The sequence below is a fragment of the Canis lupus genome, chromosome 19 (assembly GCF_011100685.1).
Source record: "Canis lupus familiaris isolate Mischka breed German Shepherd chromosome 19, alternate assembly UU_Cfam_GSD_1.0, whole genome shotgun sequence".
Classification (NCBI taxonomy): Eukaryota; Metazoa; Chordata; class Mammalia; order Carnivora; family Canidae; genus Canis; species Canis lupus.
In genome coordinates, this window is record NC_049240.1 from 36,033,404 (window position 1) to 36,061,028 (window position 27,625).

General features: G+C 38.3%; 1 protein-coding gene and 1 long non-coding RNA gene across 7 annotated transcripts in view; one reads left to right on the top strand and one right to left on the bottom strand.

Annotated features, from left to right (window-relative positions):
* Window positions 1-27,625, bottom strand: part of DPP10 (dipeptidyl peptidase like 10) — a 1,276,525-nt gene that overhangs the window by 1,135,631 nt on the left and 113,269 nt on the right. The gene's annotated exons all lie outside the window — the stretch shown is intronic.
* On the top strand, window positions 14,031-22,604 carry LOC102152425. 5 transcript variants are annotated; one of them, XR_005374171.1, is made up of 5 exons: window positions 14,031-14,097; window positions 14,555-14,736; window positions 18,474-18,639; window positions 18,776-18,985; window positions 22,517-22,604. It is a non-coding gene; the product is annotated as an uncharacterized LOC102152425 (long non-coding RNA). The 5 variants fall into 5 exon arrangements; XR_005374172.1 differs by having other exon boundaries at window positions 14,068-14,113; XR_005374170.1 differs by lacking the exon at window positions 14,031-14,097 and adding an exon at window positions 14,105-14,256.

Consider the following 27,625-nt stretch of genomic DNA (forward strand, 5'->3'; position numbering starts at 1 on the left):
ACTGGGAGTACGAGCATGGCAACTTGATGTTTGCAAAATAAATAAATGAGGAATATTTATTTGAATCCTTTGTGATCTTTTTGTTTGTTCTTTTCTCTTATTCTTTCTTCAGCAGACAAATATCTTAAAGTTTTAACATACCAGGACATTTATATATCTGTGCACTCCAGAACAGTTGCATTCAAAAAATTTTATAGTGAGAAAAAAGAAAAGCCTAGAAGGAAAATGAGAATTATATTAAGTAGTGATTCACAACAGTTGAACATCAATGAGAAGAGAACAAAATGCTATCTAGAGGTTACTCCATATCTCATCATCTTTTGAAATATGTTACCTTATACAAGAGAAAATAGACTTTATTCAGCTTTGCAGGTCTGTTGTTTTGGATTTATTTAAAATAGCAGGTAACTCCTTTCTTTAGTGAAAGGACTCAGAGTTATGGTGTAATAAAGCCACCTTAAATATTGTCAACTGCTACCTCAGAGAAGCCCAATTTAAGGACTCAAAAGTTCATTTAAATATCCCCAGCTTTCTCTGCAAGAAGCTATGATACTAAATTTAAGAAAAAGGCAGACTCATCTACATTTTCGGTTAGGTAGACCTATATTCATTTTAAAATCTGAGTATACACATTCTACTACGGCCTTAACAAATAGACTATAATTCAATGGGTAAATCTATTATCCTTTGTTTAATTCCATTGGTTGTATCCAAAAGTTTCAACAGTTCTATATAGAAAGATAATAAATTGAGTAAAAATGGTTCAGTTTTACCTTCATTGTTAAACCTTTAGAAGAATAGTTCTAAAGATCATGAGGCTGTATTCCCAGGCACCATTTTCATCTAGTAGTGGTCTATTAACTAAGCATCCAGTCATAAATGAATGGATATAGAAGATGGGGGGGGTGTATGTGTAGTGGAATATTAATCATAAAAAGGTAATATCTTATCATTTGTGACAACATGGATAGCCCTAGAGGGTATTATGCTAAGTGAAAGTCAGACAGAGAAAGACAAATACCAAATTATTTCACCTGTATGTGAAATCTAAAAAAACAAAAACAGAGACAGAACGATAAATACAGAGAACAAACTAGTGTTTGCCAGAAGTGAGGTGGGTGGGAAATGGGTGAAAGAGGCTAAGGGGATTAACCCAAGAGAAGGTATAAACTTCCAGTTATAAATAGATAAGTTACAGGGGTGAAAAATACAGCATAGGGAGGGAATATAGTTAATAATACTGTAATCGTGTTGTATGGTGACAGATGGTAGCTATACTTACTTTGGCAAGCATAGGGTAATGTATAGAATTGTCAAATCACTATGTTGTACACCTGAAATTAATATACCACTGTAGATGAGCTATACTTTAATAAATAAGTATTTGTATATAAAGCTGGAATATGGCAGGAGATAAACATATGTTTGAAAAGTAACCTAGAAAAGATAATTCCAAATAATGACTACAAACACATGCCCTTAAATAATTGTAAACAAAATGTAAGATATAAAATTAGATATTAAAATAGAGTCATGTAAAAAAAGGAGAGGTTGAAGAAATTCACTTAACCTATACAAAACAGAGAAGATTGACTTCAAGTGGATCTCAACACTGTCTACATAGTAGAATCACCTACAGAGAGTTTCAAAATATTCATACCTGGCAAGCACATTCAGTGATAGTGGTTTACGAGTTAGAGAAATGGTTCCCAATGTACGGTGCCATCATGGGAGCTTGTTAGAAATGTAGATTCTTAGGCCCCAACCCAATGTAAGAAATAAAAAATTCTAGAGGTAGGACCCAGCAATCGGGATTGTAACAAACTCTTCAGGGATACTGTTGCTTACAAAATCTGAGACTCGTGGGTCTGGAATAAAGAGCAGATAAGTCAGGCTTTTATTTTTTGAAAGTTCTATAGGTAATTCTACAACTAACATTCAATATACAACTAACATTGAAAATATGGAGTTAGACATAACAGTTGAGTAGATATTAAAACTCAGCAATATGAAAATGAACAACTCGATATAAAAAATGGGCAAATGATGTAAATGGATACCTCATCAAAGAAGCTTATTATTATTATTATTTGGTAGCAAATAATCATATGAAAAAGTATTCCATATCATATGTCATCAGGGAATTACTAATTAAAATAAAGAGTCACCACTACTTACCTATTAGAATGTCCAAAATTTGAAATACCGACACCAATAACTTCTGGAAGCTTTTGGAATATTAAGTGAGGATGAAGAGCAATAGGAATTGTCTATTTATTGTGAGTGGAAATGCAAAATGGTAGAGCCACTCCAGAAGACAGTTTGAGAATTTCTTACAAAACTATGCATATTCTTACCACATGGCCCTACAATTGTACTCTTTCATTATTCTCAGATATGCAGAAAACATGTCCACACAAAACCTGCCCTCAGATGTTTAGAGTGACTACATTCATAATTGCCAAATATTGGAAGCAGTCAAGATGTCTTTCAATGGGTGAATAAATAAACTGCAGTACATTCACATAATGGAATATTATTTTAAAAAGAAAGGTAAAAACAAGCCATGGAAAACACAGAAGAATCTTAAATGCATATTGCTAAGTAAAAGAGGCCGATCTTAAAAGGCTATATAACGTATGGCTCTAATTATATGCCATTCAGGAAAAGGTAAAACTGTGGAGATAGTAAAATGATAAGTGATTGACAGCAGTTGGGAAAAGGGAAGAGAACAAGTAGTAGCACACAGGACTTTTAGGGCAATGAAACTATTGGTTTTCATATCCATTTTTATAATTTTGGTAAAAAACACACACAGACACAAAACATGACTTGATAACATACAATGGTAGAGTATATTATTATACATTTGTCAAAAACCACAGACTGTAGAACACTAAGATTGAACCTTAACATAAATTATGGATTTAGGAAAATTATGATGTGCCAATGTAGGTTCATCAATTGTAACAGATACACCACTCTGGTGCTGGATGTTATTAGTGGGGGAGGTTGTGCTTATGCAGGTGTGGGTAGTATATAAGAACCCTCAGTAGTTTCCTTTTGATTTTACTGTGAATCTGAAATTATTCTAAAAAAATGAAGTCTATTTTTAAAATTCGGTGGATGACATTAAAGGATAATTTTCAAAAAAGGTAAATCATGACTTACACAGTCATAAAACAAACATAAGGCCAAAAAAAATGTTTAACTCATTATATGGTAAGGGAACTGAAAACAAAAGCTATAACAATTTCAGAAGAGAAGCCACAGACCAAACATACAAAGTCATCAGATATGCTGAAATGATTTTGTCTGATGGAAGCAAAACCAGTTTGTTCTACAGTATGAGAGGAAAGTTAAATGAACCTCCAGTGGGCAGAATTTATCTGCATGTGTATAAAAAGAATAATCTTCATTACTATCCATTTTTACCAGTTAACATCTCACTCTACAAAGGAGTATAATATCTCCAAAACAAAGCAATGCACAACAACACAGAATCAGATAACTCAGAGGGTCTGCTATATACAATATACAAAATTTCCTTACTGAAGTAGCCTAATAATCTTTTGGCTCATTTTAAAGGTGTCCACAATTTTTCCTCACAGTTAGAAACAGGTGTAAAAAAATTCAAGGTCAAGCTGAGTTCAACAGGAACAGGACCAGCTGAGATGACTATGAGGTGAGTCTTAAGAGATCGATCAGAAGATTGGAAATGAAACAACAACAAAGAGGGTTTGTCCTTTAATTCAGGGTCTTAAAAGTTATCCTGATAATTTTCATGATTCCTAATATCTTAGGAATAGATATAGTTACAGCAAAGCTGTTAGAAGTTTCTGGGAAAAGATGTGATATGATTAATACAATACTTTAGGGATATTAATCCAACACGATCTGTAAAGTGGGTTATATGCCAGAAATGATTGGAAAGTCTAGGTAAGAGCCGGTGAAATAATCTAAGGTTGAAGGAAAACAAAGTTTTCTTAGCCAGAGATTTCCTCTCTAAGAATTCCTTTGGAGACAGCCACTCTTCCAAATCCATCTTATTCTACAAAACTCACAAAACCAGTGTGCATTCTCTCTCTTGGCCTTGCTCTACAGTAATATGTTGAGAATAGAGACCCATTTTTCTTTCCAGACAGGGTGGATAGTTATCTGGAGTGAAAAGTTTCATTTTCCAGCATTTTTCATTGAAACTATCACCTGATAATTACACTGAATAGAAAGTAACCATTAATCACATCTTTAATATATCAATTCATCACTGTCTACCTTGTGTGAAGCAGAAGAACTAAAATTAATCAGTCAAACTGAGCCCTATCACAATCAAATGCCCAGGGAAGGTGGGGGCCAGAAGGAAATCCTTTTAAATACAGAAAAGCATTTGTGTCTGCTGGCAGGAGGACCCAGGCCTCAATGGTAGCAACTACGTTCTCTCATCATCAAAGGTGATTTTAATCTCCATCCTTGCCCAGTTTGCACAACTTCAAGTCTGCTAGAAATTTAAAGCTCATAAATGTTATCTAACCCACAAGGGAAGGAAGTAGGTGCATTCCATCATCACCCTTTTACTGCACATAATTTTATTAATAAAAGGATTTTAGAAAACAAATTCACATTTTAAATTGCAGTGGCTGCCTTCTGTGTCCTTGTCACCTGTGCTTCTAGCCTGATAAGTCCATTCTGTCAGGTGGTCCACTGAGAGACCCCCCATTCTATAGTTCTAGAAGAAAAGGTATTTTTTGTGGCTAGATGTAGCCTGGTTCCAAAGACTCCTGGTAATGAATCAGGCACATGGAGAACTATTCATTTGTTACTTATCATCCTCTGCTTTCTTGATTTGTGCTGGTGCCAAGAAAAGAAACCTGTCTCGTTTCCCCAACTAGATTATAAACTCCTTAAAGATAGCAGCCAGGTTTTATACTTATTTCTGTTAAGTCACTTTCCAAGTATGGCAGCTCTTACATAGCTGCATGATAAATAATCTGACGTTTGGTTGGTTATGAACTATAGATTCTGTAGAAAGTTTAGGAGGCAGAGCAAGGGTAGGGAGGGTTCTCTCAGGGGCTGAAAATGTCACGGCACTTATTTCAAAGCTTCTAATCTAGATTATAAGCTTTTATTATATTTTACACGGGGAATGAGATTTGACATTTTTAGAGAGACATACTTTAGGACTTGCAGTGATTGTCACTACAGTACATTATTTCTCCTAGTAAAATTCAGGAAATTAAAAACAATTAATGAGAATCAAGGCTGTGGCAAAGCCAAAAACAAGCCACTGAGCTGTGAGTGCTGAGCAGTCAATTCCACTCTCAGCCCAACTATGCAGATGTCATGTCTGCACCTTCTCAAAACTGCAGGGCACTGCATATTGGACCTGTGTCCTTGGTCATTGATCAAAACAACAACATTAAATCCATCAAATCCTAAATTTACCAAGTAGCTTTATCTTTGCTATAGCTCCTAGCACAGTACACAATACATGACAGACACTCAATATATTTTGCATGAATGAACTAAATTGTAAATTACTAAAGTCTCAGTGCAGAGCGGCCAAATTTGAGAGTAACTTAGAGGGAAAGTAGCAGCCAAGAAAAGCAGAGGTTATAAGGCCTGTATTAGCTACAGTTTTCATTTTCTGTAAACCAAAGGGATGCTTTAATATTTGAGTTCCAAGTTACATGCAGAAACTCAAAAACACATTTTCCCCTATTTTCATTTTATATAAAAACATTAATTACACAGAAAGGTATCAGACACATGTCAGTCTGGGAGCAGGTTATTACTGGAAAGGAAAACTCATGCTAGTAAGCAAAGAGCAAGCCAGAAGTCAATGCAAGTGTTAGCCAAATCTGATCGAAGCATCCAAGACATTTTCTCAATTTTTAATTGATCAGTATGTGAACTGGTTTGCTGTCAATGTGTTGATTGTGCTGACAATTTAATTTCCTTCTGTTGATGGGTTTATTGGTGTTTAGTAAGAGTCGGCCATTCAAACAACCCAGTATCAAAACTTTACTCTGCCTTTAAATGAGAATAGGGAAAGATGTTTTAGAATAATCAAGTTAAAAACATGGAAGGGCTCAGTTTCTTAAGAGGAAACAGACATAGATGCTACTAATCAAGGATGTAATTGAAGTAAAAAGAAATGGACCATATAAGTGAGAAATGTTCAATGTAACAATAAAAATAAGCTACCTATATAAATACAAACATAGTAATGGCAATAAAATTAATGCCTTAATTTGAACAGCATACAGCTTGCAAAGTGCCATCACATATGGTATCTCATTTGATTCACAGAGGTTATTATAAAAATCATACATATTCGTATAATTGACTTTTTAGCACCAGAGCCAACTCCATATGTACAAATATTGGCTATCATAGTTTGTATGAGTAATATTCTAAATTCCCACTGTTTTCCTTTAATTCGTATTTTCTCTTTTGGATCTTCCACCTTACAAAGCCTTGTGAATCAATTCTTAAAACTTGATGACAAATTTGTAGGCTGGCTTTATGGGTTGAATGGTGCCCCCCCCTCAATTCACATGTTGAAATCCTAAACCCCAGTACTTCAGAATGTGGCCCTATTTGAAATTAGGGTTATTGCTAATGTAAGTACGTGAGATAAGGCCATTAGAGTGGACTCTAATCCCATATGACCTGTGTCCTCATAAAAAGGAGAAATGTGCACACAGTGATAGGCACACCAGGAGGATAGCATGTGAAGATAAAGGCAGAGAGCAGGTCAGTGCTTCCTCAAGTTAAGAAACAACAAAGACTGTCAACAAACCACTAGAAGCTAGGTAAAAACCATGGAACACATTCCCCCTACCTCAGAAATAATCAACACAGCCAGTACCTCAATCTTACACTTCCAACCTCCAGAACTGGATGCAACACGCTTCTGGTGTAGAAACCACCTGTTTGTGGTACTTTGCTAAGGCAGCCCCAGCAAATCAATACAATCGCAATCATGCCTGTTACTGTAAGGATGGAGATATATCTGAGAGTATATGGTCATGGGATTTTAGGAAAATATGCCCAAAGAGAACCCTACATCATCCAATAGCCACAGAACCCTAAGGACTCCTAAGGACTTCCTAAGGACTCTCTGCTTATCCTTTAGTAAAGGTAACTTGTAAGCTGATGTGCCCAGCTGGTCCCTCCAGCATGTGATAATGACCCACAGTGCCTTCAATCCATATACTGGGCAGGGACTTCTTCCGATGTTCTCTGCATTCCTGGAAGGCCTATTGTCCAAAGAAATTGGCAGTAGTAGGTTGATCTCTAGGTTTACCTATTACCATATATGTGTTCTTGGCAATTATTTAAAGTCCCCACTTTTTCAAGTGGGGATAATGAAAGTTATCGCACTGGGTATTTGAAGTGTAAATAAGTTAATGCTGATCACTTTTTCTAGACCTTTGATCCTGACTCAGTATTGAATGCTGCTGCAAAGGCCAGGGAGAAAGAATATGAACACCACCTTTCTGCAGCCCCAGAGACTTTATCCTTAGATCATGATTTGGGTGATCCTCATTTGCTCTTTCTCATTTGTCTTAATAATTCGGCACAAAGTTTGTTCCTATAGCATTAATTAGCCTGTTCTTCTTCTTAATTTCTATGCTCCCTTTGCATCCCCATTAGCTTTGTCTTCCTGACTTTCTCTTATCTAAGGCAAACAATTATTTGCACTGTTTTCTCTCCTCACCCTCTCTGGGAAAAGTATTTTTCCCCTATGCATTGGTGCTTGAAGAATTTCTATGTAGGATGGCATGGAGGCAGTAATTTTATTGGAAAGCGTTGCCAAAGGACATATCTTAAGTCTGCATTTGCAGAGCAGGTGCTGCGTTTTTGTTTAGTGTTGTTTTATTTGGGGTGGTTCCAGGAGAGAATGTGTGCTCATTAGCTCATTCGTGATACTCAACCCCTTTGCTGACTTTTGTTTTCTACTTCAGGACTCTTCTCTACTCTTTCTCCTTTGCTCTGTGCTCCAAGAGGGGCATCTCTATGGCCCAAGCTATCTTGCCCTGATGGCAGATCATAGGGTTGAATCCAACAGAGGCAGGGATATTAATCTTTTCTGTCTCCAGGACCCTCTATGCCCACTTACGTTTTTGGCAGTGGTTGTGTTCCTCTAAGACCATAGCTTCTTTTCAGCAACCCTTCTCCTGAAGCTATAGTTCTTAGCCAATTCTAGAGATGACAAATACCATTCCTCCTCCCCCACCCCTTTCTCAGGACCAAGAGTAGTGACATAAACAAATGAAATAACCTTTTTTTTAATACTTCAATCCCTTAAAAAATTGGGAGGCTTTCACTATTTCTCATCCTGCAAATTTCATTATCCTTTAACTTTTCCTGCACCTGAGTAAATAGTCCATTCATTAAAACTCTCCATTTAAACCCATGGAGCAAGCCATTTCATTACTGATAGGACTTTGTATCTGGCTACCACATCCATCCTGGCCCTGACAGCTCTCCCTCTAAAAACATCACACTGGTGGTAACCAGTAGAAATTTCTACTTCAACCTAGTTAATCTATATGCCAAAAAATTTTAGTGATGCTTTTAATATCACAACCACCAGCTCATCTGTTATTGTGTTATGCCTTTCTGATATTCTTCAACTTTTATTCCTCTTTTTCTTGCCTTTTTCTTTAAACTTCTCATCTGAAGGCAATCTGGCCTAGTGGAAGGAGTAGGGACAATAAATCAGCCACCTGGCCAGGCCTAGAATCAAATTTTCAGCTATTATGAGTGTATGAGCACTGTAATTTTGAACAAAACATGAATCTTCCATCAATCTCAGGAGTATAACACCCACAGACTCATGATGAAGAACAAATAAAATAATACAAGTGAAGGAAATAGCACATTGTAGTGGATTAACAGTTGTTAGCCTGTCTCTTCTATACACACACACACACACACACACACACACACACACACACACACAATGAACTTTAGAAAAACATGGGTTTGAATTGCATGGGTCTGCTTATACATGGATTTTTAAAAAATAAGTAAATACAGCACTGGGGAGCCTTGGTGGCTCAGTCAGTTAAGCATCCACTCTTGGTTTTGGCTAAGGTCATAATTTCAGGATTGTGAGATGGAACCCCATGTCAGGCTCCACACTCAGTATGGAATCTGCTTGCAATTCCTTCCCCCTCCTTCTCCCTTCCTCTCTACCCTTCTTATGGTCTCACTCTCTTTTTCTTGCTCAAATAAAGTCTTAAAAAAAAAAAAAAACACCAACATAGTACTATAACTGCATTTTGGCATTTTGTTTTCCTTATTATTTTCTCAATAACATTTTTTCTCTGGCTTATTTTAAGAATACAATATATAATACAGACAGCAAATAAAATGGGTGTTAATCAACTTCTGGTCAATAGTAGGCTATCAGTAGTTAAGTTTTTGGGGAGTCAAAAGCTACATGTGGATCATGCCCAGAACCCCTATGGTGTTCTAGGGTCATCTATATATATATGGATAATTCTCTCTTGTCTAACCATTCCTACAGACACTACTGTCCTTGGCCTGAAAAAGCCCCGGGACTTTCTTCTCTTCCCTATCGACGTATTAAACATGACATTTGGGTTCCACTTGGAATAAACTGCCACACTCTCATCAGTTTCTTCTCCACTACCTTTTGGTACTTCTCATGATTTTCTTCTCAGCACTACATAAACAAATGAAATTATCATTCTTTGATGCTTTCACCCCTTGGAAAAGTGAAGATTTCTCAGTATAGGGTCATCTCCTTTCAGGGACTTTAAGTAACGCTAACTTTGGGGCAGACTTCTGAAACAAATTTTGCAATGACTTGTAGTTAATATCAGTTACTTCTTTAAAGATTTATTTATTCACAAGAGACACAGAGAGACAGAGATGTAGTCAGAGGGAGAAGCAGGCTCCATGCAAGTAGCGTGATGCAGGACTCAATCCCAGGGATCCCGGGATCATGCCCTGAGCCAAAGGCAGACGCCCAACCACTGAGCCACCCAGGCATCCCAATATCAGTTACTTCTTATCCTCTGTCTCATCACTCTTGACACCATAAATCATTCAAGAACTATTCATTGCATTCCTTCCATGTGTGTCTGCTTTCTCCCCTAGACAGTAGTCTAAGAAGATAAAGACCATTTTCCTAGCAGTCCTCAAAACTCCCTTAGAATTCAGGAACTAGGTCAGCAGGCCCAAGAACAACTTCCTTTTCCAAGAGATCATTAAAAATCTAGTTTTCCTGAACTGAGAATCCTGCTTGTGGATTATTTTTTGCTTCTCTGTATGGTAGCTTTTGACCATATTCTTGCTCCTTTCCCTGCACAGTCTTGTTCCCCAGACTGACCTATAAAGAACTCCTCCCTTAGCCACAGTTTTTCTTTCAGGATCACCTTTCCAAATTTCAAGTAATCCTATTAGTGCTTTCTCTTTATTTCTTCCACACTCTGACATGCATATAGATCATGACTTTGTGTTTCGCCTAATCTTTTCCTTTATTTATTTTTTTTCACATATCTTCTTAGTTCCTAATATACAAATTCATGTATTTGTCATTTGAATACTATAGTTTCCACTAAGGTTTTCAGTTTGTCTTTAAATTCTCCAAAATGGTGGAAGAGGAGGAGCACCGGCTCTGTAATGAACAGCACATGATATCAATCTTACCTGGATCCTAAACTTCAGTTTCTTCATCTTTAAGAAGAGATAACATTATCCACCACATGGACCATTTTGAGGACTATCACTTTTTTTTTCAAGATTTTATTTATTTGGGAAAGAGTGCTAATGAGGGCGAGGGGAGCACAGGGAGAGGGAGAGGTAGACCCCCTTCTGAGCAGGGAGCCCAATGTGGGACTCAATCCCAGGACCCTGGGATCATGAAATGAAACAAAGGCAGACACTTACTGGACTGAGCCACTCAGGCGCCCCAAGGACTATCACATTAAAATCTTATCATGATGCCTGGTACAGGGATCCCTGGGTGGCGCAGCGGTTTGGCGCCTGCCTTTGGCCCGGGGCGCGATCCTGGAGACCCGGGATCGAATCCCACATCGGCTCCCGGCGCATGGAGCCTGCTTCTCCCTCTGCCTGTGTCTCTGCCTCTCTCTCTCTCTCTCTCTCTCTGTGATTATCATAAATAAATAAAAATTTAAAAAAAAAAATGATGCCTGGTACATTGTATCCTCTCAACAAATGCTAATTTTCTTTTTTCTTCTCATTAAAAAGTATCAGGAGATGGTTATATCACTTGCTATGGTTTTCCTTTTATCTCTGAAAGCTAATGCCACAGCTCTAACACTTGAAAGACTGAATGGGACAAAGAGGTTTGATCAGTTTCCCTGAATTTCTAAACCTTTCATGTACTAATAGGAATTTATTTATCTTTTCATGTCACTATAATCTGAGATTTCAAGGAACTGATTTTGGTTATTATTTTGGATATTATTATTATCTATTTTCTTTCCTAGAGAAAATAAATTGTTCAGGGACACCTGGTGGCTCAGTGGTTGAGCATCTGCCTTTGCTCAGGGTGTGACCCTGGAATCCCAGATTGAGTCCTGCTTAGGGTTCCCTGTGGGGAGCCTACTTCTCCCTCTGCCTGTGTCTCTGCGTCTCTCTCTGTGTCTCTCATGAATAAATGGATAGATATTAAATACATAAATAAATAAATAGTCCAAAGTCTACTGGCCTAAATCATGTTTTATTATGTTTGTTCCAGACTGTTAGCATATTTATATAAATAAGCCCCTGAAATTCTTTCTGAGGAGATCAATTCAAGTATTTAAGCATAGAGCCACAATGTGGTTACCTCCAATTCTATTATCTTCATAAAATTATTTACAAAGCATAGTGCTTCTTTTTATAATGGGAAAGGTCTTCTAGTCTTTAATATTGTTAATTTCCTTCCATGTCTGTATGTGTGTGTGCATATGTGTATATATACAGGAGAGAGTGAGTGGTAATCATCATTTATTTATATAGCATAATATGGTATATAGTATTGTACTTTATACATATCATATATATACCATAATATAATGTAAATGATCTAAGCTTTATTACAATTCATCATCCAACTAAGACATCACCCATTTTTCAAAATTTATAAGATGAGTGTTAAGTGGAAATTCTATCCCTGGATGATTTTCTTCTATAAACCCAGTTCTTGGACAAGTCACCAGAGTCTCTTGGGCAAAAGATTGCATTTGTTCTCTTTTCTCTCACGATCCTATACTAAGGAACATTTTAATAAATATCCAGAATGTCTGAAGTATGTGAATATCTAGGAGAATGCTCCAAGTGGAGGCAAACAAAAATAAACAAGTACCCTGAGTAATGCCTGGCAAGTTCAAAGGACAACAAGTGTATCAGTTTTTCTGATAAAGTACAAGGGAGAGAAGTACAAGATGAGAATAATAAGATAAGGGTATTGGAATTTAGGGGGAGGGTGAAGATTTTGTAGGTTCTCACAGGCCACTGTAATGATTCTGGTTTTCACTGAGTGAAAGGAGAAGTCTTGGAGCTTAATGAACAGAGAAATTTCACCAGCCATGATCTGACCCTGTTTTAATAGTACTGTTACAGCTGCGGAGTGAATAGTCATAAAGACAAAGCATGAATGCAAGAACAACTGTTAGGAAGGATCTGTAATAATGTGTGTGAGAGATAATGCTGGCTGAAACCTGATAGACATGGTGGCAGTGGTAAGAAGGGTTCAGACTCTAGAAACATTTTGAGGATAGAGCCAATAGGATTGGCAGATGGGTGTCTGTGTGATGTTGAGAGACAGATAAGAGATGAGGCGGACTCCAGCTGTTGGGGGAGTTGCCATAAACCAAAGTAGTGAAGATGTTTCAAGAGTACATTTGGATGTGCATGGCTGTTAGATGTCTGAATGGAGAGGACAGAAGGCAGTAGGATATTGAGTCTGGAGGACTGGGGGGAGATATAGGATGGACATAGATAATGGAAGCCATGAGAATGAGGTCTGAGAGAAGAGACTGAAACATAGTAATCAATGACATAAAAGACCAGGAGAGTGGGCTGCCTTGGAAGAAACTGAAAAAAAAAAAAAAAAAAAAAGTGTTTAAAGGAATTGATCCACTGAACCAAATGTTGCTGACAGATAAAATGAGGGTTAAAAATTGTCATTAAAAAAAATAATAATAATAAAAATGTCATTTTTTTTTAATTTATGATAGTCACAGAGAGAGAGAGAGAGGCAGAGACACAGGCAGAGGAAGAAGCAGGCTCCATGCGCCAGGAGCCCGACGTGGGATTCGATCCCAGGTCTCCAGGATCGCGCCCTGGGCCAAAGGCAGTGCTAAACCACTGCGCCACCCAGGGATCCCAATAAAATTGTCATTAAATTTAACTATAGAAGTTATTGGTGTCCTTGACAAGATACATCAAGGTGGAGTAGGAAAAAAGAAAGGAATTCTAATTAATTTGGTATTATAAGAATATAAGAAAACTGGAGAGAGAAAAGCAGTTTTTCCAAGGAGATTTTCTATAAAAGACAGCTAATAAAGGATGAAGATAGACTTTTTTTAAAATGGAAGAAATTTCAGAATGTTTATAATACTCCAAGAAATAAATTGGTGGTGCAGGAAAGAAATGGGATGATTTCTGGAGTGACTTGAGTAGCAGAAAGCCAGTAGATGCAGTGCCTGGGTAGAGGGCTGGCCTCAAAGGACCATTAACCCCCAGTAACAGAAGGGAGAGGAGAGCATATGGACATAGGTGCAGGAAGTTACCTAAAAAAGGGAGAATGCATGGACAACAGAAATGTTCTATGATTGCTTGTTAGTGTTGTGGGCATTAAAGACACAAGCTTAATTATCAGGACTTTAATGTGCAACCAGTCAGCATGATAATAGGCTTTTCTCCAGCCACATTCAGCTACACAGGTGCAGGCATGAGGAAGCGAAGACTTGGATGCTGCAGAGTGGTGTTATTGCTAAGAAGTATGATGGCATAAAAAGAGAACTCAGAATTTACGGTGTCAGAAAGGGAGTGGTTATTCTAGAGGACTGTGGGATTGAAACTGGACCCCAAGCAAGTGAAGTGAAGGTAGATGGATATGAGGGTCTGTAATATTTATGGAGCTATGGGCTTTCCCCACCACCCAGAAGTTCACTTTATGCCACTTTACTTTTACGAAAACCCTACATTAGTACCTGATTTCACTAACTGAAAGAAATCTAAAGAGGACTTTTGCTTTATGAAATGGTAATCGTTCTTTCACTTTATGCCATTATGGTCTATGAAAGAATTTGTGGGAACGCTCTACTTTTGGATAGTGAGAGAAACCTGTATTAGAATCGGGGCACCTCAGATTAATCCGTTTCTTCTGAAGTAAGGAGTTTTGTTTTGTTTTGTTGTTCCTCTTCAAAGACTCTCTTCCTGTTGTACTTCTTCCTCATCCCTGTCCTTTTTTCCCTACATTTTAGTTGATGCAAAATTTGAATTTGCCTTTTAAAATTTCTCTTTATTTCTTCTAAAATATTGCTTGTTGGTTCTCTTTCAGCATGTCCTATAGAGCTCTCTTCAATGATGGCAATATTCAACATCTTCACTATCCAATAACATGGCCAACTAGCCACTTGTGGGTAGTGTGACTAAGGAAATAAAATTTTCAATTTTATCTAATTAGAATTAATTTATACTTAACGAGGCACATGTGGCTTGTGGTGAATTCATTAGATCACAGTGAGTAGAAGAGAAATCTTTATATCATTTGATGATAAAAATGTCATTGGCACTAAAATCATTTTTCTGGTCTCCTTTTCACTCCAGCCTTCTAAAGTTAGTTCTTGTGTGTCTGCCTCTTCCCCCTCACACACAATTATTACTCACAAACTCTTATGCAACGTTAACTGTACACTAGTACCCATGAAAAGTGCTAGTGATACAAGACATAAAAGGATGCCTGTCCTCAAGTAAGGAGGAGATGAGTCAAGAAAGTGATGACAATAGTACAATGTGCCACATGCTATGATCAAGGCAAGTATAAAGAGAGGTAGGACACAGTGGAGAATGGGAAAAAAAAGAAAAAAAAATTCTTTAACATCCTACCAGCCTGGAATCCTGGCTTTGTCACGTCTTTAATGAGTAACCCACCTCACAGGGTAGTTATAAGAATTTTGAAATTTGGTGTGTGCATAAAGTGCTTGGCATACTGCCTGCTTTTAAAGAGAACTAATTCCCTCTTGGACAAAATGCACAAATTTTTTTCATTACAAAATTTACCTGTAATTGATTTTAAATTAAAAAAAAAACTATGCTATCCTTGTTCTTCATTCTCAGGCTCATGTGAGTGCAACTGATACTCAGTTGATTTCTTGAGCCACATGTCCAGCATAGATTGACTGTTCTTGTTTAATCTGTATCTAGCCTGAAATGGAGCTTCTCTTTCCTTTCAGATCACAGTATGCTGCACATAGTAATCACCCAATCCGTGATTTTTCTTGAACACTTACTGATCCAAAGGCTTTTTAAAAACATATTTGGTGTCTTTTGTCCAGAAGAATTATAAAAATACTGGAAACTTGGAAATATTATTATAGTCTCTTCCCACCAGAAAGTCATTAAGCTTCAGCTTGAACACCATGAGTGTCAAGGAGCTCACTACCTACCAAAGCAATTCAATTCATTATCAGAACTTTCATCAATAGGAAGTTCATTTTTCTGTAGAGATGTAACTACCACCTTCGTTGCCTCCATCAGTTCTCCTATCCAGCTAGGAGCCACCTTGACATGGTCTACTAGAGGAGTATTGTCCACTCAGATGAGTTCCAATGAAAAGTTTCAGAAACATCAGTCTACAATAGAGCAGAATAAATTTCGCTCTTCCTTTCCATGAAAACCCCGCAGGTATTTCATATATCGCAGTCCCCAAGAGTCTTTCCTATTCTAATCTAAATATTTCTAATTCCTTCATCAATTCTTCATAGCATGATTTAAAGCTTCCTCATCATTCTCCCTCCTGTGGACCTATTACCAAGGTCGCTCACTAAATGTTTTGCGTTGGATTCATTGGAGTTATATCCAAATATCTAGTTAGATGATTGAACACCTAGAGGTGCGCTGGTTGTACTTTAGGGCCTCTCATTGATATTAACACTGGAGATCCTGGGACGCCTGGGTGGCTCAGTGGTTGAGCATCTGCCTTTGGCTCAGGGCGTGATCCCAGTTTGGGGATCGAGTCCCAGATCGGGCTCCCTGTGAGGAGCCTGCTTCTCCCTCTGCCTATGTTCTGCCTCTCTCTCTGTATGTCTCTTATGAATAAATATATAAAATTTAAAAAAAAAAGAACACTGGTGATCCTTTCTGTCCTAGTCCCTTTGAGTGAACTATAATACCCAAGCTACCCGTACCCACCCCTACCTGCCAAGGTTACCTGGCTTCATTCCAAACACCTTGTTTTTCAGTTTGTTTTGTACCTGGCAAAGTCTTTGGTGACAAACCTAGTTTCCCTTAAGTATTTTAAATAGTCTTCATAATCCTGTTTTCAAACTTAGCATCTGGTTTTGATGAGGACAGAGAAGGCTAGGGGAGAGGGATGGCTGAGAGTAAAGAAGAGAAACCTCCCACCCCCAACTAGACTTTCTTGGCATTCACCCTGTTTGACAAAAGAACTATAAAGATGACTTTTACTATTCTGATTTGCTTCGGCTCAAATATACCATTCTTCCTCCTGCCTCCTACATGATAGATACATAGATACATAATCAACAGGTAGATGATACATTATTGTTAGATAAATCAGTGATAGATGATAGACGATTGATTGACAGATATAAGTGTATATAGTAAGTGTTATTTGTCACTCTATTTTATCCTCTTGCTCTTTTACTCTTGTTTCATTTTGCAGTTTTTTTGTTTCTTTTTCCCTTGTGGGGCCCTTGCCTCTTTTCCCAGTTCTCCGTTTTGCCATCCACTTTCTCTTCCCCATTATACAGCTTAAAAATGGCCAGCATCTTTCAGGGGAGCACTAATGCACAGTACAATGCAAAATATGTTGTCCCAAGGGACAATGATAGCTTGATGCAGCCTCATTGTGGGGCAAGGTCAAAAGAGATGTGAGGCAATTCACATTCCAGCAAATAGCAGTCTGTCAGGTCCTTGCTGTTGTCTTAAAAATAGTTCCCACATATCGGGACATATTTTGGAGCTAACTTAAAATCACATTTGCTTGTTCAGAGCATCTCTTATGGGGCTGAAAATGCTGAGGCTGCAGAAATCAAAGTGGGGAGTATTTATTAGTAACCTGCAGTTACTCCAGAATTCCCCCAGGGAATGACTTTGCAGCAATTTAAGCCCAAATGTAGAGCAAATAGAAAAATAGGTGCCTTTCCTCATCCTCACAGGATTTGTCTTGTTCCTCCTCTTTGTACCAATAACAAGGAGAAAAGAAGATGAATTAGAAACCACAATCCACACTTTCATCTTCAGTAACTCTAAGAGACTCTCAGTCAGTAGTAAAAAGCACATCTGAAACAGGCTTCTGTGCCTCAATTACTCTATTCCCACACATCCTTTCCTCCTTGGGGGTATTTCTCCAAACCCAGACTATTAACATATAATGTAAGAAAATGCTGCTAAATGCCACATTAAAAAAAGCAACTTAGGCTTACTTGTGGAGTTTGAAGAAACATACAATACCTTCTACTTCTCTTATCCTTATATTATAAAAACACGTAAATTACATCTTCACATTAAAGACACAAATTCTGGGGATCCTTGGGTGGCTCAGTGGTTTGGTGCCTGCCTTCAGCCCAGGGCGTGATCCTGGAGTCCCAGGATCAAGCCCCACATCAGGCTCCCTGCATGGAGCCTGCTTCTCCCTCTGCCTGTGTCTCTGCCTCTCTCTCTTTCTCTCATGAATAAATAAAATCTTTAAAAAATAAATAAATAAATACACAAATTCTTTTTATGTATCAAATGACAATAAATATGACATCTTTGTTCCGGCCTGCTACGTAAGCAAGAAAAAGGCTGGGGTCAGGGTAAAGACATGGACTCAGTGATATATGGACAAATACATAAGAATAGGCAAGATGCAAAAGGTAAAAGGAAGAAAAGATGAAGATGGAAAGAGGGACAAACACAGCAGGGGTGACTGATGCCCTCATCTCATTTCCAGAGCTGTTGGACTCAAAACTAAGTATGATCATGTGTTCCCAAACAATCTGAGATTCTAAGTTACTATACAAATGCATTGGGGTTATTTTTGTGATTGTTATTCTTGTTGCCCTGGTTTAGGAGTCAAACAGATCAGAACTTAGCATGAAAGTGTGGGACTCAGACTTAAGGAGGTTCTGGAATGGTTGCAAAATATGCAGGATGGAGAAGCAGTGAGTGAATAGCACTGCACATTGTTGGGTTCATTATAATACAAACATTGGATATTACTTGGGTGTGCTGACCGTGTGTTCTCCATGCAGTTCCTCAAGCTCTATAAGAAGCCTGCAGGGAAGGCTCTTTTATTACTTCAGTGAAGCAACATGGCCTGGTACCTACCAATGTGGTTCTGAGTATAAACTGTTGGGTTCTAATTTAGATCGCAACACCTGTCAGCTGTGCAATCCTGCACACATTTTTTTAACCTCTGTGAGTATGTATTGCTGATGTAACAAATTACCACAAAGTCAGTGGCATAAAAAATACAAATTTATAATGTTACAGTCTGGAGCCTGCGTTCCGTCTGGAGGCTCCAGTAAAGAATGTGTTTCCTTACCTTTTCCAGGTTCTCGAGGCCTCATACATTCCTGGGCTGGTGGCCACTTCCTGCCTCTAAGACAGAAGCATAGCATCTTCTCTCCCTTCTAAGTTTCTTGTTTGCAAGTACCTTTATGAGTACATCAGGTCCAGCTGGAGGATGCAGGGTAATCGCCCCATCTCCTGATCCTTACTATTAGCACATCGCACACACTATTATCACCTTCTGCAATGGAAGGTAAGCTATTCACGGGCTCTGCAAGAACATCTTTAGAGAGCCATTATCCTGTCTACCTTAAGGGGTAAGCCAGAGAGTGGGCAGAAATAGTACACACTTCATAAGGGTGTTTTCAGAAACACAAGTAAAACACTGAGAATAGTCCCTTTTTTATTGATGGTCTCAGCCATTTGCTCCTATTGAGTGGAACAAGTGCAGGGGACAGGACAGGGCATGGATGGTGGATGGGATGAAATTGTGTGGGCAGAGGCAACTCTAGAATTCTCTATAGCCTACTATGACTTTGCAACAAATCCCTGCTTAGCACTAAAGAAATCAGTCACATAATTTTATATTTCCGTATGTGAAGACACTGAAGCCATGATAATGCCACAGCAGAATTAAGAGGCTGGAATGGTCTTAGAAACCAGACCTAAATTTCTACATTTCATACAGGAGTTACTTGCCTCACATTTAGAGAGAAAGCTGTCCAAGGAGACACAGTTAGTGGCAGAGCTGAAACAAGAACCCAGGTCTCCAGAGGTGTTCTCCAGAACACCTCCTCAGTGTTCTTTCTACCATGTTTGACCCCACCTAATGAAGACTCAATGGCCTATCTAACTAATGTTTGCCAGCTGTCCTTCAAATGCCACATGATACAAAGTAATAAAATTTAATTCACTGAATACCTGAGTATCAAATACTGTCTCTCCTAAATGTAATGTCATATTCTGGATTAGATCCTGGAACAGAAAAAGGGTGTTAATAGAAAAATTGGCAGAATCAGAATAAAGTTACTTAGTTTTGATAAATGCACTATGGTAATGCAAATTAACAAGTGGGAAATCCCTGTCACTCTTCACAACTATTCTGTACATCTAAATTTATTCCTACATAAAAACACTGTGAGTCTAATTTTTCCATTTACTGTAATACTGCCAAATTGTTTTAAAGAACAGCTTCCATTGTGTAGTATAATGTCCTGTCACAGTCATTCTGCCTCAGCCCCAACACCATTGCCTGTCCTCTGCCTAAAATATTCTTCCTCCAGGTGCCAAGATGGCTTGCCCCATCACCACCCTCATGGACTTTCTGCCCACATCACCTTCTCAGTGACTCATCTCCGTATCATGCCATCTAAAACAGGGAAGGAAGGAAGGAAGGAAGGAAGGAAGGAAGGAAGGAAGGAAGGAAGGAAGGAAGGGAGGGAGGGAGGGAGGGAGGGAGGGAGGGAGGGAGGGAGGGAGGGAGGGAGGGAAAGAAAGAAAGAAAGAAAGAAAGAAAGAAAGAAAGAAAGAAAGAAAGAAAGAAAGAAAGAAAGAAAGAAAGAAAGAAAGGAAAAGAGGCAAGGGGAATCAAAGGGAGGAAAGAAAAAGAGAAAGAAGGGAAGGAAGGAGGGAGGAAAAGAAAAGAAAGGAGGGAGGCAGAAAAATCTCCACTCTTGAGAACTGTAACAAAACCCATTATACCTTATCACCGCTTAAACTTTCTTCTTAGCACTCATTACTATCAAACAGATGACATAGTAACTTATCTTACATGTTGTCTACCATCCCCACCATAAAGGCTGGTGTAACTTATTTTTGTCCATTTTGTTTATTAGCATACCCCTAGCAACTGGAATAGTGACTGGTATACAGAAAGGACTTCAAAAGTATTTGTTGAATGAATGAATGATTCATTGGCTGAGCCATGTGTACCCAGCACAGTGCCTGACCCACTTTAAATATAAGGAATCTCATGGCACAAGGAAATTAGATTACATACCAAGGAGTCACATAGCTTATAAGTAGCAAGTCTGAGATTGGAATGTAGGCCTCCTGCTGTCTGGGTCGGGCATTTTAGACATCATATTTTGTCATGTCAAGCTCCACACTCAGGGTAGGTATGTGCTGTTCCATTTCTCTTACCCTGATTTTCATGGTTCCTTTCACTCCTCTAAGAGAGCCACAGTTGATCTCACTAAATAATCCAAGTACAGAGGAGAAATGTGTTTATATTTTTGGTTTCCTAGTGGCTATTGGCATTAGACTTTAAAACCCATTGCAAGTAGCCCCATTCAAAGAGGGTGGGTTGTCACCATGTCTCAATAAGAAGACTTTAAGTACTGGGGACAAAGCAAGAGACTAGATCCAGGGGGCACTGTGGTAACAAAGAGCTATTACTCCATTGCTTCCTGCTTATTCAATTCAATCCAGTTGAACAAGTATTCACTAAGGACATTATTTCCTGCCCTATACTATCCTAGGCATTTTGAGGATGACAAGAAAAGAGCACTGGCTGCAACGCAAAGGAAAACACAGACCTAAAGCTATTCCTTGGTCCACTATGATTAGGAAGGCAGTGACTGAGTCCTTGTGTTGACAGAACACAAGTCCAGCGCAGAGCACCAAAACAAATGAGCGCTTGCACGGAGGCTTCCATGCGTTCTTGCTATCAACTCCAAGATGAGGCCCTACTGAGCTCAGAGGAGGTTTACACTTGAGTAGCATTTGGGTATATCACTCAGATGATGCATTTCAGATCCATCAATGTTCCTTGAAGGCAATAAGAGCATCTTTGGCCCACACAATTCTAAGTGATTGAAACTGAATGAAATTATTAATGGGTGAACGGAGAGAGAGATTATATTGTGAGTGAAAATCTTTCAGTCTTTCTTCTTCATTGGGATTAAAAACAACAAATACAGTTCACTGAAGCCTAAAAGCAGTAAATATTTGTATGATTTTTTTCACAGGATGAAACAGAAATTTCCTAAGGAATTCTTTCTCTCTCTCCCCACTTTGTCTTTTCTCATTTTTCCACCACCACCGTGCTTCACTCATCCACTTCATTTCTCCTGTTTTTCCTTTCCGCCTCCCTCCTGCCTACTGTGTATACGGCACTATGTTGGTGCCAAGGGAGAACACAGGATATTGAGAGCAACATCTATGTCCTCAATTATTGATTCATTCATTTAAAACTTGTATGAGGGTACGCACTATGCTAAGTACTTTATGTTTTATAATGTACAGTTTCTAAATAGTAATAGTCATTAGTGAGAATCAATATGGTATAAGTGGGAGGAATAGGTGCTTTGCTATCAGACCACCCTGGGCTTGAGTCCCACATTCTACTATCTCAGTGACCTTGGACACCCCCTTAACTACTCTGTGGGCAACTTTCCGCATCAGTTAAATAAAGATAATATATTTACCTTCCTGCTGTTGTGAGAATTTTAAAAATATGGCATAGAACATGGTCTAGGATAGTCTAGAGAAGGGCCCCAAAGTATAGTGCCTGTTGATGGAATTCAAACCAGAAAATTTACACTTTAAGCTGGGGGGTAAGACGTAAAAAGTTTTCATAGCACCTTATGGTAGATGATCACTTCAAAACTGTGTGGTATGCTTTATATAGAGGACCCCGCTTAATCCTCACAGGAAGCAGGATTGGGTCCATTTACACATTTGGAAAAACTGCAGTACGAATTAAATTGCCTGCGGTTGTAGCAGAAAATGGCAAACCTCAGGTCACTGTATTTCAAACCATTTGTCCTTCAACCCACTGCAGATCTGCTGAGAGCTCTGTCCCACCAGCCAGCAACCTAAGGAGGCCTTCAAGAATATCTCAAAGAAGAGGCTTACAAGCAGAGGGCAAACAGAAGATGTAACGTCAGATGGGCCCCAGGGAAAGTGGAGAGGGTCACAGATATGTTTCATTTCTTCACTTTGCTCCCCTGACTTTCATGCTGGTTAATGTTCAGACTGGCTTGTTCAGATTCTGGTCTTCCGAAGTATGCCACAAAGTAAACTTTAGAAAACACAAGTAAATAAAGTCAGTGCTCTATGACTAGGAAAAAACATGTCATCTCCTCAGGAAACAATGAAATAAAAGTTGGGGTTTTTCCTCTTCTTAATCATTTTGTTGCCACGTTGCTAAGGTGGGGGAGAAATAGCAGGGACCAATATAATGCTGTTGGTATTTGTTTATTCCTCTAATTACTATTTTCCAATAATAAGCACAGTGGTAGAGTTTTCACTTAAATTTCCAGAAATTAGGATAAATTCAAAAATTCAAAACATATTCATTCTTCAATCCATCATTGTGGAAGTCTAAATTCACCCTTCTGTTAATTTATATTTAATATAAATTGAAAGTTTTCTAGATTTTTAATATGAAGACGTTTGAATTTGAATGAGAAATATTAATTGTGATATAGCACTTTCATTTTTAATGAGCCCTGTAAATGTTACTGCAGATATCCAGGAATACAACTAAAAAAATAATTTAGTAGGATTAAGAAACCATGGAGTATTTAAAAGTTTTATAAAAATAAAGCAGAGAAATAAAGAATTCCAAACATACCAAATTTTCCTTTGTAACAATTTCTCCTTAATATTAAATCAACTCAATTTGGAAAGGTTACATATACTTAAGCACATGATGCCATATAATAAATCAAGATAAATGGAAAACATATAATTCCTTTTTACAGAGCATGATTTCAATACTTAATTCATCATCCACTCTTTTGACAGAGAGCTTCAATATGAATCTAAGCTCCAATACACAATGCACAAGCTATAGCTATTTATTACAATATTGTGTCATTTGTCACTTTTATGGAATTCAGTGTATTTTGCAGGCTGTAAAATGGGCTAGAGTGATTCAGAAATGATCTATGCCATCATTATTCCTCATTTCTAGTGCTTGAATTGCATCTACACTCCCCAATAGGCTTGATTTATTAGGTGAATAAATAACAATATGCTTCAATAATGTATATCTATTGAGACTTCATTAGCTGCCCAGGAGACGCTATCCTGATTTTAAATAATTGAAACACACATGTGATGGAGTCCAATGGACTTGAGATGATTGGGTATAAATATTTACTAAAGCAGACTGGTGAAGGAAAGATGCTTTCAGAATAGAATGGAATTGAAGGGACACATTCAAGTGACAGTAAATGTTCTTTGTGAAAGTATAGAAATTTAGAGTCTGTTTCTTCCAAAATAGAAAAGGCAAGTTAAAATGGAAGGAGAGATTCGTTTGTTTCTCTGAATCTCAAACAGCCTGTCCCAAGATTTTCAGCTGACTCATTCTTAACCATGTGCCTGTAATGCTTGTCAACTCCACTAATGACTGAATTTCCAAGCCAACCAGTGTTGAGTCTCATAGTGCAATAAAGTAGAGCCCAGCGAGTGGAGTATATTTCTTTTCTCAAGGCTAACACTTTATCTTCTGCTAGTTGAGATTATTTTCTTGCTAGGTTTGTGCTCTTAATTAAACATCTTTTAGCTGTCTATAATACACATGCGATGAAATAAGTTTAAGTCTGTAGTCAAAAGTCTTGGTTCAATGTTGTCTCAGAAATTTCCAGAATGGTTTATGTCAGAGGCCATTTATAACAGGAGCAGCTCAGATAGTTTATAAAGATAAACCTAGTAAAATTTCTAACTTTTCCCCAGCTGGTATATTTTGGCTGAAAATGCATTTTGGGAAGGAGAATATTTATTTCTCCTCTAAAATAGACTTAGAAGTTCCTTCCTTCTAATTAGAAAAAACCTGTCTCACAAGTGATGAATAGATGCTAAAGGAGGATATTTATTTCTTCTCTAAAAGCAAACTGGAAAGCTCCTTCTCTCTAATTGGAAGTGAGGAGGAGTAGTCTCAAAAGTGAGAAATGGGTGCTAAAGGAATGACATATCTACAGCAAAAAGGTGGGTGTGTGTGTGTCTGTTTTATTTTGGAGAAGGACATCTACCCTTTCTCTCCTTCAAACAAACAAACAAACAAACAAAACAAAGTCCTCCCCCCTCCTTGTTCCAATGGCATATTGGAAGCAAGAGAGCTAAAATTTCCTGTAGCCACCTGAATATGGAATCTAGTTCAAGAGGCCAGGAATGCGGCTGGGAACAGGAGCTCAGGAGACAGTCAGGAGGTAGATCCCATGGGGCTGGTGAGGAAATACTTGAGACCCAGAAGAACAGACAGGTGGGAACTCCAAGGCAAGAGAAAGGTGGTGCTGCAGATCCTCCCAGTGCTTCTTTAGGATTCCCTATGAGACCACAGCTGTTGTTCAGAAGAAAAGGATGGGGTTGCTGGTGAATGGTACTGTAACCTGAGTCACACCAATGAGTTAGTGAGGATAAGTAGTTAAATATGATTAATTAAGAAAATACCTTGCAACACTAAAACCATTTATTTGAGGCACCATAGAGGACCTGCATCAGCACATGATCAACTATATATTTTTCTTTTCGAAGTCTTAGAAGATTTCTGTATCCTTTAACTGCTTTGTCTCAATAACCTAGTAAAATATACTCAGCAATGCTTCGCTATCTGAGGACTGAGGCTTGCTTGGAAGAGGTGGTGGAGAGAAACAGAACAGGTGGGAGATCATCTGAGCATCATTGCAGGGAGTCTCACCCTGCCCCATCTCTGGGCACCACTCCTTCTCATCCTGGGCCAGTATTAAGCCTATAAAGATAAGGAGTGTGGCCTGTCTTTCTACCATGAAGGTCTTCCTACCTGACACTAGCCTAAATCTACAATTTCTCTCCCCAAAATCTTTGATTTCTGTTGGCCTGATATCCTAGGTCCTTCTAAGGAGGTCCTGGGCATGCGCTATCCTGGGAAACTTGAATAGAATGCATCCTAGCTGAACTCTGCCTCAGATAAATCAGTTGGACTCAAGAACCCATCTCCTCTTGTGATTTTGTCTATTGCCATCCATATCTATATTTTCAGGCCCAAGCTTCATTTCTTTGAGCTCCCACATATTCAAATGCTACTGTATGTTGCTATCTGAACATTCTCAACATATGTACCTAAATACTTAGGGCCAATTATTTCCAGCTCACTATATAACAGGAATTATGGTAAATTAGTTACATATATTATTTATATTCTTCACAACAATCGTATGAGATAGATCATAATTTCTTTGAGAAGAATCTATTGAGTGCCTACAAAGCAACGTGTTAGATACTAGAGAACAAGAGTTAAAAGATGAGATTCTGGCCCTCGTGGAACTTAAATTTTGGTATAATTATTAATCTTACTTTATTGATGAGGAACTGAAGCTCAGACACAAATTAATTTGAATCACTAATTTATTTCACAAATACTTATCATATGTTAGGCGAAGAGCATGTGCAGTGGGAAGAACACGTGGTCCCTGCCTCCATGATGCTTATGGCACAGGAGGAGAAGGTGTTAAGAAAGTCAGCAAAAATCTCTGAACTGTATCTTTGAACATATAATATTCTCCATAGAGCTCACGTTTGCCATTTTGCTTAACGATATTTATTGAGCACCAACCATGTGTCCAGCATTATGCTGGGCATGGAGCATATTGCAGGAAGGATGAAAATTCCTGCTGCGAAAGAGTTTATAATCTGATGGAGGAGATAGAGAAATGAACAAGGAAGTAAAAATGCTGAAATAGATGTTATAAAGGAAATCAAAGTGGTGTGGGTGGGTTGCTTTATACTGATTGTCCAGCTGTCTCACAAATAAATAAATAAAATCTTAAAAATGGGTGCCTGAGTGGCTCAGTCAGTTAAGTATCTGCTTTTGGTGCAGGTTATCATCCCAGAGTCCTGGGATCAAGTCCTGCATCAGGCTCCCTGGTCAGTGAGGTGTCTGCTTCTCCCTCTACCTCTCCCCCTTGCTTGTAATCTCTGTCTCACACTCTCTTAAATAAAAAATTAAAAAAATAAAATAATAAAATAAAATAAAATAAAATAAAAAGTGATTGTCCAGAGACCATCTTTCTAACCAGAGACATTTAAATTAATGCCAGCAGATGAGAAAACACCAACTATACACAGGGCATGGGGAAAAGCATTAGAGAAGAGGGAACAGAAAGTGCAAAGTCTGAAGCCAAATAGAAGTTTCATGTGTTGGAGGACGAAAGACAGTACTCTTATGTGAAAGAAAGCTGAGACAGGAGATGGTCATGAATTTTTAAAATTACTTTTAGTTGACTTAAAGTGAATCTACTGCTCACTTAGAAGACTTCCAAAGGCCTCTCAATCACAAGGTGAACTGAGGATGCGTGCTTTACACAATGCTGCCTTTATATCAGCTATCAGTTTGGGAGAACAGCAAATACTTCATGGAGGAGTTTATTTTTCTTTGAGTTTCTCCTGAATAGCAAATGGTTCCCAAATCTTTCACGCCAGTTATGCTCATGATTTTTTAAGTTACCGACTGGAGGATGGAAGAGATCACTAAGAAAGAGACCCTCCACCTGTAATAAGATCAGGTGCTGAGGGATAGGCAGAGAGAGAAGAATGGACATTTGGAAATAAAATTCAAAACTGTAATCAAGATCAAAAGTGGATCCCATGTGAAGACCTCTGGGAGAAGATTCAGCTTGGGAATGAAGCTCCAATTAGGAGACTATCATGACTATGGTCTGAAGGAGCCCCAAATAGATCAACACTTGGCAATTATCCACACGCTTCCCTTTCAGTTTTTCAGACAATCTAGGACTGACCCTCTAGAAACAAGACACAGTTGCTATATACCTGCATGTAATGTGTTTTCTCTGTATAGCTCTACATTTCTACTCACAAAAGGCTGACCACAAGTTCTCTATCCCCAAACCCGTCCCAGGCAAAAGTATATGAAGTGAACAGGCATTGTTAATAGCTGAATATACAAGCT